General features: G+C 46.1%; 1 protein-coding gene across 1 annotated transcript in view; it reads right to left on the bottom strand.

Annotated features, from left to right (window-relative positions):
• The window catches only part of LOC143775078 (uncharacterized), a 106,039-nt gene that overhangs the window by 71,572 nt on the left and 21,185 nt on the right, over positions 1 to 13,282 (bottom strand). The gene's annotated exons all lie outside the window — the stretch shown is intronic.

Raw genomic sequence — 13,282 nt, 5'->3', positions numbered from 1 at the left:
ACATAGGGGGCAACAATTGGAGAGGGGCGACTCTAGGGTCCCGGAAGACCTCCGAGCCTACCCGTCACATGGGTGCGTCCTAGCCATATCATCTCGGGGGACGAAGAAGAACATCAGAATAAGTTGTGAGGGAACTTCAGAAACAGACACAACAGTTGTGAGGACTATCCCATGAGCTCAGCAGGGAAGGACTACAACATACAAGCGCTAGAAGGTAGGCACAGATTTCCACCTGCAAAGGGAACTCTGGAGGTGCCATCGGACCGGCCGGTCTCAGACAGCCCTGTTAACCGTATTCCGGACTGGGGACCCAGAAGCCTTCAGTAAAGAGGTAAAGAGACTGCAACCTGGTGTCCTCGTTATTCAGCGCTACCTGCACCACACCACAACATTAACATTCTCAACTTTCATCGGACGCCCCTCAGCAGGGTCACGGACCGGGTCTAGCCACCGTGACAACCCCAGAACCGAGACAGAGAGGCCCGGTACCGGGTACCCCTCGGCCCTGCGGCAGTGGGGGGCGCTCCACAAGGACCCATTTAAGGTAGAAAACCATTCTGTCTCTTCAGTCAGTTCCAGGTTGTACTACTCCCTTTTGCCTTAGTCTCCTCTGCTGTAGTTCACCCAACACAGAACTGCTCACAGGCACTTACTACTTGTACGTGAACATCGCCAGTCACTCATTTGTTCTCGTAACGGGGGCCAGGGTGGTTGTCATGCCAAGGGGCTTCTGTGTTCCCACACCCTGGCACTCCACTACATAAACATCATGTCCAATGTGAGTAATGTGTATGCATCGCCAGTCACTCACTTGTTCTCCTCAGGTTGCAGCATCCTGGAGTTCTTCAGCACCACACAATGATTGTCCGAGTCCAAGTTGATTTTTAATTAAACAACTTTACTAAGCTCGTTCAGTTCAATTACAGACACGGCACCGCAATCCTCATACATCAAGGACATTCATTTCCCTGAATTGTCCATGGTCCTTCCTGCCATTTCTCGTTCCCATACCGTATCCTCCGGTACTGCAACTTCCCGAGTAGCTATACTAGCTTCTTCCTGATGCTCCCCGTCCATTTTCCCCATTGTGGGTGAAACTAAAGGATGTCACTGCCAATCCTTTTCAGACCATAGGGCTTAGATGTTCCGAGATTTATCACTAAGCCTAGCCACTGACTCTCTCATGCTGCTCTGATTCTCTCCACGTCGTGTCTGCTCCCGTCCGTAAGGCCTGGACTTTTTAGCTTCTCCTCATGAACTCGTTTCTCTCACAACCTGACTGCTCTGTCACAGCTCTTCAACTAACTACCTCAGGGAAAAACTCTAACTGTCACTACTGAGGGCCAGCCCAGTTTTCCAACTGTCACTACACCAGCTGAAACCAGTTCTTATCTTACCTCGATCCAATCTATTACTCTACTGTGCCCAACACTGTTCTAAATCCTAACTGACCCCTTAATAATGCTAAACCTAAAGGCTGAGTCGCACATAACGATATCGTTAACGATATCGTTGCAACGTCACGCTTTTGGTGACGTAAGCAATGATCCCGCTAACGATCTCGTTATGTGTGACAGCGACCAACGATCCGGCCCCTGCTGGGAGATCGTTGGTCGATGTGAATGATCAGGGCCTGTTTTTGGTCGCTGATCACCCGCTGTCATCTTTGGATCAGCGTGTGTGATGACGATCCAGCGATGTGTTCACTTGTAACCAGGGTAAATATCGGGTTACTAAGTGCAGGGCCGCGCTTAGTAACCCGATATTTCCCCTGGTTACCATTGTAAAAGTTAAAAAAAAAACCAGTACATACTCACATTCTGATGTCTGTCACGTCCCCCGGCGTCCACAGGGTTGACTGTGTCAGCGCCGGCCGTAAAGCAGAGCACAGCGGTGACGTCACTTAGTAACCCGATGTTTACCCTGGTTACCCGGGTGCTGCAGGGGGACTTCGGCATCGTTGAAGACAGTTTCAACGATGCCGAAGTCGTTCCCCTGATCGTTGGTCGCTGGAGAGAGCTGTCTGTGTGACAGCTCCCCAGCGACCACACAACGACTTACCAACGATGACGGCCAGGTCGTATCGCTGGTCGTGATCGTTGGTAAGTCGTTTAGTGTAATGGTACCTTAACTCTATCCCTTTATCTCCCTATCTCTAACCCTAGTCTTATAAAGATATATGACTTGCACCGTACCCGAACATCAGTACATTGTTTAACATATTAATACACAATAAAACAGTATCACACAACACATCGCTTACATGTAAAATGTATCCGCTTTATTAGGAAAAGTATGCAAAGGAATGCAGGGCATGAGTTAGCCCCCAGTACACCCCTTACAGAACGCCTTTCTTAAGATGTTTTCCTTTAATTGGGCTCACATGGCAAACTAATTAACACAGGTGTTTCTTTATGATACTTTAATCCAATTTGCATAATAAATTGGAACAAAGTGTATTATTATTATTATTTCTTTTGCACCATTGATTCCATGGTGCTGTACATGTGAGAATGGTTTACATTCAACATACATATATAGATTACAATGAACAAGCAACAATGAAAAACTGCTACAGAGGTGAGAGGAATCCTACCTTCAAGAGCTTACAATCTACAGGAATGTCTAGCTCCTTTTTTGTAAATACCATGCAAAGAAACAACACAATGGGACAGACTCATATTCACCTTACATCTTGTGTCGGAAGTCTTTGTGGTTTTTCTTCTACCTCACAAGTGTGTTCTGAAAGGAAATGCTCAACAATCTACTCAGACTGAGCAAAGATTTAGTCACTGTGCACTATGTACCAGCCATCTCTTCTACATTATTTGGATTTCCTACATAGATTACTGGTTCTTTTGGCTTGATATGCAAGTAAACACTATAGCTCCTGTTGGGCAGACGGTCGACTAATTCAGCATCATGTTGGCCACTAGGGTTGAGCGAAACGGATCGTTCATTTTCATAAGTCGCCGACTTTTGGCAAAGTCGGCGTCTCATGAAACCGAGCCGATCCCAGCGTTGCATCGGCCATGCGGTACGCGTCTTTCGCGCCAAAGTCGCGTTTCGATGACTCTAAAAGCGCCATTTCTCAGCCAATGAAGGTGGAGGCAGAGTGTGGGCAGCGTGATGACATAGATCTCAGTCCCCACAATCTTAGAGAAGGGCATTGCAGTGATTGGCTTGCTTTCTGCCGCGTCACAGTGGCTTTAAAGGGGCGTTCCCGCCGACCGCCATCTTACTGCTGCTGATGTGAGCGTAGGGAGAGGTTGCTGCCGCTTCTTCAGAAGCAGGGATAGTGATAGGCAGGGTACATAAAGCTACAAACCGCTTGTGCTGTAGCGATTTCCACTGTCCAACACCACATTTTGTTTGCAGGGACAGTGGAAGCTACATTTTTTTTTCCTCAGCGCTGTCGCTCATTGGGCTGCCCTAGAAGGCTCCCTGACCCTGATAGCTGCGTTGCTGTGTGTGTACGCCGCTGTGCAAACCAACTGCTTTTTTCAAAGCACAAATCCTGTATTTCCTTCCTTTCTGCACAGCTATCTTGTGTCTTTGTCCACACTTTTGTGTGCAGCAGTCCTTTTTATAGCTGCCTGCCATACTTTTCTGAGATAACTGCAGGGAGATAAATTTTGGCAAGTCTGCCTCCGTGCCAGTCCTGTGGGTGGCATCTCTCTCTCATTGTGTGGCACCGAAAACGAAAACCACTGTGTGATACTTGGCAATTTTTTTTTTTTGGCTAAATTCTCCCTTTTCAAAAAAAAAAAAAAAATTAGTGGGAGATAAATATTGGCAAGTCTGCCTCCGTGCCATTGCTGTGGGTGGCATCTCTCTCTCATTGTGTGGCACTGAAAAAACCACTGTGTGATACTTGGCCATTTTTTTTTTTGGCTAAATTCTCCCTTTTCAAAAAAAATAAAAATTAGTGGGAGATAAATATTGGCAAGTCTGCCTCCGTGCCATTGCTGTGGGTGGCATCTCTCTCTCATTGTGTGGCACCGAAAAAACCACTGTGTGATACTTGGCCATTTTTTTTTTTTTTGGCTAAATTCTCCCTTTTCAAAAAAAATAAAAATTAGTGGGAGATAAATATTGGCAAGTCTGCCTCCGTGCCATTGCTGTGGGTGGCATCTCTCTCTCATTGTGTGGCACCGAAAAAACCACTGTGTGATACTTGGCCATTTTTTTTGGGGGGGGGCTAAATTCTCCCTTTTAAAAAAAAATAAAAATTAGTGGGAGATAAATATTGGCAAGTCTGCCTCCGTGCCATTGCTGTGGGTGGCATCTCTCTCTCATTGTGTGGCACCGAAAAAAACCACTGTGTGATACTTGGCAATTTTTTTTTTTGGCTAAATTCTCCCTTTTCAAAAAAAATAAAAATTAGTGGGAGATAAATATTGGCAAGTCTGCCTCCGTGCCATTGCTGTGGGTGGCATCTCTCTCTCATTGTGTGCCACCGAAAAAAACACTGTGTGATACTTGGCCATTTTTTTTTTTTTGGCTAAATTCCCCCTTTTCAAAAAAAATAAAAATTAGTGGAAGATAAATATTGGCAAGTCTGCCTCCGTGCCATTGCTGTGGGTGGCATCTCTCTCTCATTGTGTGCCACCGAAAAAAACACTGTGTGATACTTGGCCATTTTTTTTTTTTTGGCTAAATTCTCCCTTTTCAAAAAAAATAAAAATTAGTGGGAGATAAATATTGGCAAGTCTGCCTCCGTGCCATTGCTGTGGGTGGCATCTCTCTCTCATTGTGTGGCACCGAAAAAACCACTGTGTGATACTTGGCCATTATTTTTTTTGGCTAAATTCTCCCTTTTCAAAAAAAATAAAAATTAGTGGGAGATAAATATTGGCAAGTCTGCCTCCGTGCCATTGCTGTGGGTGGCATCTCTCTCTCATTGTGTGGCACCGAAAAAACCACTGTGTGATACTTGGCCATTTTTTTTTTTTTTGGCTAAATTCTCCCTTTTCAAAAAGAATAAAAATTAGTGGGAGATAAATATTGGCAAGTTTGCCTCCGTGCCAGTCCTGTGTGTGGCATCTGTCTCTCATTGTGTCCCACCGAAAAGCAGTGTGTAATACTGGGCCTTTTTGTTTTTTTTTGGGTAAATTCTCCCTTTTCAAAAAAAAATAGTTAGTGGGAGATAAATATTGGCAAGTTTGCCTCCGTGCCAGTCCTGTGTGTGGCATCTGTCTCTCATTGTGTGCCACCGAAAAGCACTGTGTAATACTGGGCCTTTTTGTTTTTTTGGGTAAATTCTCCCTTTTAAAAAAAAAATAGTTAGTGGGAGATAAATATTGGCAAGTCTGCCTCCGTGCCAGTCCTGTGTGTGGCATCTGTCTCTCATTGTGTCCCACCGAAAAGCAGTGTGTAATACTGGGCCTTTTTGTTTTTTTTGGGTAAATTCTCCCTTTTCAAAAAAAATAGTTAGTGGGAGATAAATATTGGCAAGTCTGCCTCCGTGCCAGTCCTGTGTGTGGCATCTGTCTCTCATTGTGTCCCACCGAAAAGCAGTGTGTAATACTGGGCCTTTTTGGTTTTTTTTGGGTAAATTCTCCCTTTTCAAAAAAAAATAGTTAGTGGGAGATAAATATTGGCAAGTCTGCCTCCGTGCCATTGCTGTTGGTGGCATCTCTCTCTCATTGTGTGGCACCGAAAAAACCACTGTGTGATACTTGGCCATTTTTTTTGGGGGGCTAAATTCTCCCTTTTCAAAAAAAATAAAAATTAGTGGGAGATAAATATTGGCAAGTTTGCCTCCATGCCAGTCCTGTGTGTGGCATCTGTCTCTCATTGTGTGCCACCGAAAAGCAGTGTGTAATACTGGGCCTTTTTGGTTTTTTGGGGTAAATTCTCCCTTTTCTAAAAAAAATAGTTAGTGGGAGATAAATATTGGCAAGTTTGCCTCCGTGCCATTGCTGTGGGTGGCATCTCTCTCTCATTGTGTGCCACCGAAAAGCACTGTGTAATACTGGGCCTTTTTTTTTGGGGGGGGTAAATTCTCCCTTTTCAAAAAAAAAAAAAAAAGTGGGAGATAAATATTGGCAAGTTTGCCTCCGTGCCAGTCCTGTGTGTGGCATCTGTCTCTCATTGTGTCCCACCGAAAAGCACTGTGTAATACTGGGCCTTTTTGTTTTTTTGGGGTAAATTCTCCCTTTTAAAAAAAAAATAGTTAGTGGGAGATAAATATTGGCAAGTCTGCCTCCGTGCCAGTCCTGTGTGTGGCATCTGTCTCTCATTGTGTCCCACCGAAAAGCAGTGTGTAATACTGGGCCTTTTTGGTTTTTTGGGGGTAAATTCTCCCTTTTCAAAAAAAAAATAGTTAGTGGGAGATAAATATTGGCAAGTTTTCCTCCGTGCCAGTCCTGTGTGTGGCATCTGTCTCTCATTGTGTCCCACCGAAAAGCACTGTGTAATACTGGGCCTTTTTGGTTTTTTTGGGTAAATTCTCCCTTTTCAAAAAAAAATAGTTAGTGGGAGATAAATATTGGCAAGTCTGCTTGAGTGCTGCTCCTGTGTGTGCCATCTGTCTCAAATTATTGGGGCACAGAAAACCTAGTGTGTAACATTGGGCCTGATTTTCCTTTCAGTGTCAGGCACCTATAAAGGTATATATAAATCCTACAGAAGTTTGAGTTCAACTTATAAGTTGTTTTACAGTAACAAATAGCGTTACTTTGGTTACGTTTCGCAAACAATGAGGAAGTCTAGTGGAAGAGGTCGTGGCCGTGGGCGGTCATTGTCAGCTGGTAATGATGGTAGTGGTGGTGGAGCATCAGGTGGTCGTGGTAAAAGCAGTACAGCACCTAAGTCTCGAGTTGTTGAGCCAAAAACGTCGTCTGCCTACACAAGGCCTCGAACGCTCTCTTTTCTGGGAGTAGGAAAACCACTTTTGAAGCCGGAGCAGGAGGAACAAGTATTGGCTTTCATTGCTCACTCTGCCTCTAGCTCTTTCGCCTCCTCCTCGGAAAGTGCAAAATGTCAGAGCAGTGCATCATCAGTGGATGCTCCCGGTCAGGAACAAGTCGCTTCCTTGTGTCCTTCACCCAGAACAACAGTGAAGGATGCGTCAGTCGAAACAACAGGTTACTCCATGGAGCTCTTTACACATACCGTTCCTGGGTTAGACAGTAAAACAGTTAACAGGCCATGCCCATTAGAAGTTGAATCGGACATGGAGTGCACAGATGCACAGCCACAGCCAGATTACTATGCTGTTCCTTTGACTCAGACCAGAACATTGCCCTCGCAGTGTACTGAGCCAGAATCAAACCCAGCGGAGACTATGGTGCCCCGTCACGAACGCTATACCACCGGCTTACACGGTGACACAGACGAAGTTGCACACGACATAGAAGAGGAGGTCATAGATGACCCAGTTGTTGACCCCGATTGGCAGCCATTGGGGGAACAGGGTGCAGGTGGCAGTAGTTCAGAAGCGGAGGAGGAGGAGCCGCAGCTGGCATCAACATCACAACAGGTTCCATCTGCCGGGCCCGTATCTGGCCAAAAACACGTGGCCAAACCAAAACCAGTTGGAGGACAGCGTGGCCATCCGGTTAAAGAAGCTCAGTCTGCAATGCCTGAAAAGGTATCCGATAGTAGAAAGAGTGCAGTCTGGCATTTTTTTAAACAACATCCAAATGATCAGCGCAAAGTCCCGGATGGGATCCACCCCCGAGTACTGCAGGAATTAAGTACAGTCATTGATAGACCATTATTTTTAATCTTTAAAGACTCCATAATAACAGGGTCTGTACCACAGGACTGGCGTATAGCAAATGTGGTGCCAATATTCAAAAAAGGGGCAAAAACTGAACTCGGTAATTATAGGCCAGTAAGCTTAACCTCTACTGTGGGTAAAATCCTGGAGGGCATTCTAAGGGATACTATACTGGAGTATCTGAAGAGGAATAACCTTATGACCCAGTATCAGCACGGGTTTACTAGGGACCGTTCATGTCAGACTAATTTGATCAGCTTCTATGAAGAGGTAAGTTCCGGACTGGACCAAGGGAACCCAGTGGACATAGTGTATATGGACTTTTCCAAAGCTTTTGATACGGTGCCACACAAAAGGTTGTTACATAAAATGAGAGTAATGGGGATAGGGGAAAATATGTGTAAGTGGGTTGAGAGCTGGCTCAGGGATAGGAAACAAAGGGTGGTTATTAATGGAGCACACTCGGACTGGGTCGCGGTTAGCAGTGGGGTACCACAGGGGTCAGTATTGGGCCCTCTTCTTTTTAACATATTTATTAATGACCTTGTAGGGGGCATTCAGAGTAGAATTTCAATATTTGCAGATGACACTAAACTCTGCAGGGTAATCAATACAGGGGAGGACAATTTTATATTACAGGATGATTTATGTAAACTAGAAGCTTGGGCTGATAAATGGCAAATGAGCTTTAATGGGGATAAATGTAAGGTCATGCACTTGGGTAGAAGTAATAAGGTGTATAACTATGTGCTTAATTCTAAAACTCTGGGCAAAACCGTCAATGAAAAAGACCTGGGTGTATGGGTGGATGACAAACTCATATTCAGTGGCCAGTATCAGGCAGCTGCTACAAAGGCAAATAAAATAATGGGATGTATTAAAAGAGGCATAGATGCTCATGAGGAGAACATAATTTTACCTCTATACAAGTCACTAGTTCGACCACACTTAGAATACTGTGTACAGTTCTGGTCTCCGGTGTATAAGAAAGACATAACTGAACTGGAGCGGGTGCAGAGAAGAGCAACCAAGGTTATTAGAGGACTGGGGGGTCTGCAATACCAAGATAGGTTATTACACTTGGGGCTATTTAGTTTGGAAAAACGAAGACTTAGGGGTGATCTTATTTTAATGTATAAATACATGAGGGGACAGTACAAAGACCTTTCTGATGATCTTTTTAATCATAGACCTGAGACAGGGACAAGGGGGCATCCTCTACGTCTAGAGGAAAGAAGGTTTAAGCATAATAACAGACGCGGATTCTTTACTGTAAGAGCAGTGAGACTATGGAACTCTCTGCCGTATGATGTTGTAATGAGTGATTCATTAATTAAATTTAAGAGGGGACTGGATACCTTTCTGGAAAAGTATAATGTTACAGGGTATATACACTAGATTCCTTGATAAGGCGTTGATCCAGGGAACTAGTCTGATTGCCGTATGTGGAGTCGGGAAGGAATTTTTTTCCCCAATGTGGAGCTTACTCTTTGCCACATGGTTTTTTTTTGCCTTCCTCTGGATCAACATGTTAGGGCATGTTAGGTTAGGCTATGGGTTGAACTAGATGGACTTACAGTCTTCCTTCAACCTTAATAACTATGTAACTATGTAACTATCTGTCAAAAATGTTCAACTACCTTAAGCAGAGGTCAGAATCTTAAAAGTCTAAATACAAGTTGCATGCATAGACATTTATCCACCATGCATTTGCAAGCCTGGACTAACTACCAAACGTTCCTAAAGGTTGCAGCACCCTCGGCCAATGAAGCTAGTCAGCAACGCTACATCCCTTCGCTCACTGTAAACCCACCATTTCCCGCACCACCTGCAGTATCTGTGCAGCTTTCGTCGCCAGGCCAAAGAAGTCAGGGAATCGCCAGATTTGCAGTAGGAAACACTGCATGTAGGGCACCGGCAAGAATACCATCTCCAACTCTCTCTCACTCACCCATGTCCACCGGCACCACCGCTAGTTCCACGATCTCCAGCTCTCCAGTCCAACTCACCCTACATGAGACTCTTGTTAGGAAAAGGAAGTACTCATCCTCGCATCTGCGTACACAGGGTTTGAACGCACACATTGCTAGACTAATCTCATTAGAGATGATGCCCTACCGGTTAGTTGAAAGCGAAGCTTTCAAAGCGCTGATGGACTACGCTGTACCACGCTACGAGCTACCCAGTCGGCACTTCTTTTCTAGAAAAGCCATCCCAGCACTCCAACAGCATGTTAAAGACCGCATCGTCCATGCACTCAGGCAGTCTGTGACTGCAAAGGTGCACCTGACAACAGATGCATGGACCAGTAGGCATGGCCAGGGACGTTACGTGTCCATCACGGCACACTGGGTGAATGTGGTGGATGCAGGGTCCACAGGGGACAGCAATATTGGGACAGTTTTGCCTAGCCCACGGTCAAGGAAAGAGTTGGCTGTAGGCGTTCGCCCCCCCTCCTCCTCTTCCTCCTCCTCATGCAGAAGCGAGAGCTCGTCCACCGCAGTCACACATCCACTCCATCCGCAGCTGCCACTGTTGCACACCAGGTGTGCCATTATGGGACAGCTAGTGGCAAGCGTCAGCAGGCTGTATTGGCAATGAAGTGTTTGGGCGACAACAGACACACCGCGGAAGTTCTGTCCGAGTTCTTGCAGAATGAAACTCAGTCATGGCTGGGCACTGTACATCTTGAGGCAGGCAAGGTTGTGAGTGATAACGGAAGGAATTTCATGGCTGCCATAGCCCTTTCCCAACTGAAACACATTCCTTGCCTGGCTCACACCTTAAACCTGGTGGTGCAGTGCTTCCTGAAAAGTTACCCGGGGTTACCCGACCTGCTCCTCAAAGTGCGCAGACTTTGCTCGCATATCCGCCGTTCGCCCGTACACTCCAGCCGTATGCAGAACTATCAGCGGTCTTTGAACCTTCCCCAGCATCGCCTAATCATCGACATTGCAACAAGGTGGAACTCCACACTGCACATGCTTCAGAGACTGTGCGAACAGAGGCGTGCTGTTATGTTTTTGTGGGAGGATACACATACACGGGCAGGCAGTTGGATGGCAGACATGGAGTTGTCAGGTGTGCAGTGGTCGAAGCTACAAGACCTGTGTCAAGTCCTTCAGTGTTTTGAGGAATGCACACGGCTGGTTAGTGCAGACAACGCCATAATAAGCATGAGCATCCCCCTAATGCGTCTGCTGATGCAAAGTTTGACGCACATAAAGGAGCAGGCGTCTGCAGCCGAGGAAGAGGAAAGCCTTGATGACAGTCAGCCATTGTCTGGTCAGGGCCGTGTTGAGGACGCGGTAGCGGGCGAAGAGGTGGAGGAGGACGAGGAGGATGATGGAGATGAGTACTTTTTGAATGAGGAAGCTTCTCCTGGGCCAACAGAAATTAGTGGCGTTGCAAGGCCGGGTTCTGTTTTTTTAAGGGAGACAAGTGACGTAGATTTGCCTGTAAATGCCCCTCCAACCAGCACAACCGCAGATTTGACAACTGGAACTTTGGCCCACATGGCGGATTATGCCTTACGTATCCTCAAAAGGGACACACGCATTATTAAAATGATGAGCGATGATGATTACTGGTTGGCCTGCATCCTTGACCCTCGCTATAAAGGCAAATTGCAAAATATTATGCCACATGAGAACCTCGAACAAATATTAGCAACCAAACAAGCTACTCTTGTAGACCGTTTGATTCAGGCATTCCCAGCACACAGCGCCGGTGATGGTTCTCAGTCTCACACAAGCTGCAGGGGGCTACATGGCAGAGGTGTTCGAGGTGCACAGATCAGAAGTGGCGTTGGACAGAGGGGTTTTCTGACCAGGTTGTGGAGTGATTTCGCAATGACCGCAGACAGGACAGGTACTGCAGCATCTATTCAAAGTGACAGGAGACAAGATTTGTCCAGTATGGTTACGAACTATTTTTCAGCCCTTATCGATGTTCTCCCTCAAGCGTCATTCCCATTTGATTACTGGGCATCCAAATTAGACACCTGGCCTGAATTGGCAGAATATGCATTGCAGGAGCTTGCTTGCCCAGCAGCTAGTGTGCTATCAGAAAGAGTATTCAGTACTGCTGGTTCAATATTAACCGAAAAAAGGACTCGTCTGGCTACCCAAAATGTGGATGATCTCACCTTCATTAAAATGAACTACTCCTGGATTTCAAATTATTTTGCCCCACCTTTCCCGGCTGACACCTAGCTTTCCTATAAAAAGTGCTTGCTTGTGGACTGGTCTTACTGAGTGTTCCAATCTGTTAATTTGCAGCAGCTGTTTGTCCAGCATACGACAGGTTTACACCTCCCGCAATGTGAAAACTCCCCCCACGGGGCCGTGGTCTTGCCACTTGGCTCAAGCACCCGTTATAGTGCTGTTTGTCTGAAGAGGTGGGTGTGCCCGCTTTTGGTCGACGGCACTGCCACTGGGTCCCTCATAGTACAATGTAGTGTCTCTGGCGGTGGTGGTGCGCACCCAACGTCAGACACACCGTTGTAACATGAGGGGCCCTGGGGCGGTACCGCCGGCCACAAGAGAGTTCCCCCCCCCCCAGCTCAAACTGTGCTCTACCACGTGCAAAATTATCTCGCACAGCTCCACCAATGTTTAGTCTATTCGCTGACATCATTCAATGTCTGGCACTGACAATACCAATTTGTAGACATCTATGATGCTACTTAAAGTAGTCTGGGTCAGTGTCCTATATTGGCACCATTAAATATTTACTGCCAAATTACTATGTCAGAAACTCAGCAGATGAGCCCACCCCTGTACCTAAGTATGCCACCCTTTTTATTTTTTTTTGTTTGTTTTGCGAGACATTAACATCTATTTATATTTTGGGAGTACTGGGTCAGACACTCCTTGCAATACTCCTCCACTGACCACAATGCTGCCTGCCTGTGTATCCATGTAACCGATGTAAAACTGGCATGAGCCTATTGTTTGTTATTTTCGGCCTTTGATAGCCTGTCTGCGGCCCCTACTTGCATTACTCCTCCACTGACCACAATGCTGCCTGCCTGCCTGTGTATCCATGTAACCGATGTAAAACTGCCATGAGCCTATTGTTTGTTATTTTAGGCCTTTGATAGCCTGTCTGCGGCCCCTACTTGCATTACTCCTCCACTGACCACAATGCTGCCTGCCTGTGTATCCATGTAACCGATGTAAAACTGCCATGAGCCTATTGTTTGTTATTTTCGGCCTTTGATAGCCTGTCTGTGGCCCCTACTTGCATTACTCCTCCACTGACCACAATGCTGCCTGCCTGCCTGTGTATCCATGTAACCGATGTAAAACTGCCATGAGCCTATTGTTTGTTATTTTAGGCCTTTGATAGCCTGTCTGCGGCCCCTACTTGCATTACTCCTCCACTGACCACAATGCTGCCTGCCTGTGTATCCATGTAACCGATGTAAAACTGCCATGAGCCTATTGTTTGTTATTTTAGGCCTTTGATAGCCTGTCTGTGGCCCCTACTTGCATTACTCCTCCACTGACCACAATGCTGCCTGCCTGCCTGTGTATCCATGTAACCGAT

This window comes from Ranitomeya variabilis, chromosome 5 (assembly GCF_051348905.1).
Source record: "Ranitomeya variabilis isolate aRanVar5 chromosome 5, aRanVar5.hap1, whole genome shotgun sequence".
Classification (NCBI taxonomy): Eukaryota; Metazoa; Chordata; class Amphibia; order Anura; family Dendrobatidae; genus Ranitomeya; species Ranitomeya variabilis.
The sequence above is the reverse complement of the archived record's forward strand: the minus strand, read 5'-3'. Positions and strand labels throughout refer to the sequence as shown.